The sequence below is a fragment of the Microtus ochrogaster genome, chromosome 10, assembly GCF_000317375.1.
Source record: "Microtus ochrogaster isolate Prairie Vole_2 chromosome 10, MicOch1.0, whole genome shotgun sequence".
In the NCBI taxonomy this organism is placed as follows: domain Eukaryota; kingdom Metazoa; phylum Chordata; class Mammalia; order Rodentia; family Cricetidae; genus Microtus; species Microtus ochrogaster.
This window is the reverse complement of record NC_022016.1, coordinates 52,552,392-52,557,030: the sequence shown is the minus strand read 5'-3', so window position 1 is coordinate 52,557,030 and position 4,639 is coordinate 52,552,392. Positions and strand designations below refer to the sequence as shown.

General features: G+C 46.1%; 1 protein-coding gene across 3 annotated transcripts in view; it reads left to right on the top strand.

Moving 5' to 3' along the window:
- The first annotated feature begins 2,047 nt into the window (after positions 1-2,047).
- Positions 2,048-4,639, top strand: part of Taf12 (TATA-box binding protein associated factor 12) — a 16,326-nt gene continuing 13,734 nt past the window's right edge. The window contains exon 1 of one of the 3 annotated variants that reach the window (XM_005353132.2): positions 2,048-2,162. The gene's annotated coding sequence lies outside the window, so the exon portion shown is untranslated. Of the gene's footprint in view, positions 2,163-2,186; positions 2,233-4,639 lie in introns of those variants that run through there. The other 2 variants (XM_005353131.2, XM_013348469.2) reach the window with 2 other exon arrangements.

The window sequence follows — 4,639 nt, the reverse complement described above, 5'->3', positions numbered from 1 at the left end:
TTTATTAATTATGTATACAATATTCTGTCTGTATGCCTGAAGGCCAGAAGAGGGCACCAGACCTCTTTACAGGTGGTTGTGAGCCAACATGTGGTTGCTGGGAATTGAACTCAGGACCTTTGGAAGAGCAGGCAATGCTCTTAACCTCTGAGCCATCTCTCCAGCCCCTGGACATTATACTTTAATATATTTTAATAATGTATACAGTTTCCTGCCCTTTATGAAGTGGAATCTACAAACAAAAGGAGATATATAAATAACAGCTTTACACTGCAAAAGGAAGAGGTATTTGAAACTCGTGGGAAGGCAGGTGGCTACTATCAAGTGTCCATCAAAGGATCTTTTACAATCCAACGTTATTTGACACATGGCCTTACTGTGTAGCTCTGGCTACCCTCTCTGTTAAGTAGACCAGGCTAGCCCCAAACTCAGATTCACTTGCGTCTGCTTCCAGAGTTCTGGGATCAAAGGCATGATCAAAGTGTGTGATCAAAGTGCGTGATCAAAGGCGTAACACACCCCACAAGTGTTTCCATAAACACAAATTACGCTCTCCCTCCTCAGTTTCCACTGCACACTGAATAAAAGCCCAAATCTCTACTATATTGTACAAGCTGTGGCCTAAAATGAATCCTCCAACCTAGTCCACCTGTTTCTCACTGTCACCTATCAAACGTCAACCACTTTGGCTCTTTGTAAGCTTTCTTAACATAGAGCATTGGCTTAGGACCCGCCATCACTCAGATCAGTCTTAATTTATTGATATTCTTACCCTTTGTGCACTTGCCTGTACACTCTTAAGACAAGACTGCCTGTCTTACCCAACAGTATGTACCCAGCACACAGCAAAAAAAAAAAAAAAAGGTCTAGTAAATAGAGAAACTTAACGACAAAAACTGATATGCCAAACTCTAAAGACTGTATTAGAAAAATAAGGTTAGGAGCTGGAGAAACGGCTTAATGGCTTGGAGCACTTGCTCTTGCAGAGGACTAATCTCAGCAGCCACATGGTGGCTCACGACCATCTCTAACTTCAATTTCAACGCTTCAGCTACCCTCTACCCTCTTCTGACCTCTGCACCAGGCAGGCACATATATAAATGCAAACAAAACACTCTTACACAGAAAATAAGTTCAAAAAAAGAAAAGAAAAAGCTATGGACAGCTTGCCACTTAATGGTAGCTAAGCCCTTGCTCCCAGCACTTTGGATGAGACTGACAGAATGAGGATGTAAAGATAAAGAACCGGCCAGGGAACCTCTTCCTGATTCCTGCAAACATGGACATTGATAGTTCAGAGAGGTCAAAGATTTCTATACATTAGTGTGTGGGGTCTCCAGCTTACTGGGAACCCTGCCAGACGCTGAACCCGCGTGTTGCTTACATGCCTAATTTGGAATATTGGAATAGGGTTTTAAAAAATACAGTAATCAGCAAGCATTTAATGGACTAAAAAGAACCTCAAAGCTTAGAGCTTAGCGGTTACAGGTCCAGCCCAGGCTTTGCAGTGAGAATTTTGAGACCCTGCATCTTAGGTAGAATCTTGGTAAACTGCACACAGGATTCCTCCTCGATCACATGACCTACTGTAAAGTGGGGGTGCTTAATCAGTTCCTCAGCGCTCGCTCAACTGTAACAACGTAACGGGCCCAACTAGCCTTTCTAGTCCCCAATTTCTCATGCCACCAACTCCCCTGGAGGGAGCCGCATAGTTGGTATCTATACAGAACGGCGGTCCCATCCTCAGCACGACAAAGGCACCAACCAAAAATGGCGACGTGGAAGCCATCCGAGGCCGTCGGTTACCGGTCACGCTAGTGAAAACATAGGAGTCGAAAAGAAACATCTGGGGCAGGGATTCACACCGAGGTAGGAGACGCAGCGCTCGCCCACGCCAACAACCAGCGGCACGCAGCAAAAAGCACGACACGCTAGCCGAGCCGGGCGCCAGCCTCACAGCTCAACCACGTGTTGAACCCAAATCTGCGCCTGCGCAAGGCAGGCGCGCGCCCGGCGGCCGGAAGAGCCGCGCGTTTCCGGGTTGGAGGCGGGGAGCGGTGCCGGAAGTGCTTGGGGAGGGCCGCGCAGTCGGACCGGCTGCTGAGACGAAAGCTTCACTGGGGCAGTCTCCGCATATCATGGGGAGATAGACGCTACTGCCTGTGAGTCTTGGGCCCTGGCAGTTGAGGACGAAGAGCGGGAGGAGGGCGTCAGGACCCAGACCCACAGCGGGTCAGTGCTGGAAGAACTAGGTTGTGGAAGAGACGGGGCTGTGAGGAGCCAGGCTCTCGGGATGGGACTTGAGGGGTTCGGGCTCGCAGAAGCAGCGGCTGTTGGGGACTCGGGCTCCGAACGAGACTTAGGGAACGAGAAGGTATTTGAGTTCTGCAGCACCTGAGGGAAAGCCGCCTGAGAGGGACAGGATGGGGAGGACCTGTACTTTTTAGGAGGCGAGAGTAGGATCGAAACGGGGTGGGAAGATACGGGCTCCAGAGAGGTAAAAGTGGAGCAGCGAGAGGACTCGGGCTCTTAAGAGACAGTAGCGGGACAGCAAAGTCCCAGCTCCTGAAGATTCAGAAACAGGGCAGCAAAGACTTGGGGACCGGAGAGGCAGAAGCGAGCAGCGAAGACTTGACTTTGGGAGGGAATGGAAACGGGCAGTGAGGACTGGGTCTACTATTGGGACGGGATCGGGGCTTTCGGACTCAAGAGTTCCTGAAGGGACAGGGCTGTGAGGACCCGAGCTCTTAAAAGTGGAGGATCTAAGGGGTCGTGGCTGGGAGATCAGCCTTTAAGGGACAGAGGTTTGAAAAGATTTAGCGATCTGTTCTCAGAACCCAGAGGGATAAAAGATACATTCGGGGAAGGACTTCTTGGCGCTGCCTACTTGGCTCTTTGCAGTTAGGCTTTTCTTGTGTTAGATACTCAATCTAGAAAACCCACATGAATGTCTTCTTTTCCTCCTTCATTGTTGTAAATCGGATGTGAAGTTGGAAGCAGTTGGAACTCAGTTATGTACTTGGGAAGTGCCTTAAGCCCCTTCCATTCAGCCCTGTTGAGCACAGACCTCACTACCACAAGCCAACTGTCATAAATGGAAGGACAGCAAAAGATCACTTTGAATTCTTTGACATTTAAGGAAAGGAGGCCCCAAAGAAGGATTAGGGTCATAGTGAGCCAATTCTTAGGGTTATTCAGTGCTCTTCTGTGTGCAGCAACAAGAGGGGCTTGGTTCAGATTACTTGAATAAAGGCTTTTGGAATCTCTACCCTCAAACTCAGAAGGATGGTTTTTACAGATTCTAATAGTTTGGTTACTACTATGGCATCTACCTAAGATACAGTAAATGTCGTAAGTGAGCCTTTAAGTAAAATACATTTTACATATTTTTAAATAAGTGTGGCCTATATTTTTATCAGGAACCTTTGCTAGGGATTGCTTCTAGAAGAGTGACTTGGAGCCAGCCACTTCCCTTCATATATCCATGACCGAAACCTACTCAGATGAGTCAGGCACAACCTGAGCACTTTCTGTTTTGTTCTGAATTTGAGACATGGTTTCTCTTTGTTACTCTGGCTAGAACTTGAGCTCTAGACAGGGGTGGCCTCGAATTTAGACATCCACCTGCCTCTGCCTTCCAAGTGCTGTGATTAAAGGTGTGCACCACCACACCCTTCAGTTTAAAGCACATACATGTATCCCATCAATTCATTATCACAGTTAAGTATTGTTAGCGCCGGTGTAAATATGTCCAACGAGGTTGAGAACTTTGCCGTAAATGGCATAGTACAGAGTGATTTAGTGCCAGATGTGCCTCTAAAACTTTTTTGAACTTTTCTTTTTTTTTTTCTTGAACTTTTCTAAGTCAACAAAATAGAATAGTTACACAAAGCCTGCCACCGAATGAAAGCACTCCTTCCTCCTTCACCCCGCCCTTCCTTCCCCAACTTTTTAGCTCCTCGTAGCCTGGAAATTGATCTGTAGATCAGGCTGGCCTCAAACTCCGGAGATTCACCGGCCTTTAGAGTGCTGGGATTAAAGGATGCTCCACCACACCCAACTTAATTCCTTTTAATGTCAATAAATACTATTAGGATACTTAGGTAGTGTCCTATGTGAAACCTAATTCCTGTACTTTCACGTAAGCATAGACATTCAAGATAGAAAAAGAAAAAGGAACATTTATAGATTCTTTCCTTACAATAGAGTACGATGTACTTGATTTCTTGAAAATTAGGGCTACATCAAATTAAATTTCTTGCACACACTAGATGTTGTGGACTCGGATTGACATAGCCAGGTGTCTTGGTGCTTGCCTGCAATCCCATTATTTTAGAGGTGGAGGCAGGAAGATCAGGGGTTCAATGTCAACATGAGACCGTGTCTCCAAAAAAAAAAAAAAGTCAAATGAGATAGTTGGTTCTTCTGGTAAAGGTGATGGCCACCAGGGCTGATGATCCTGCAGCCTACAAGGTGGAAGGAGAGAACCAATTCCCCAAATAACCCTCCTACCACTTGTGCACAGACACACTAAATAATAAAGGAAAAAAAGGTTTGGGTTTTTTTTTGTTGTTGTTTGTTTGTTTGGTTGATTTTTCTTTTTTCCTTCTTTCTTTTGTTGTTTGTTTGTTTTTTTTTT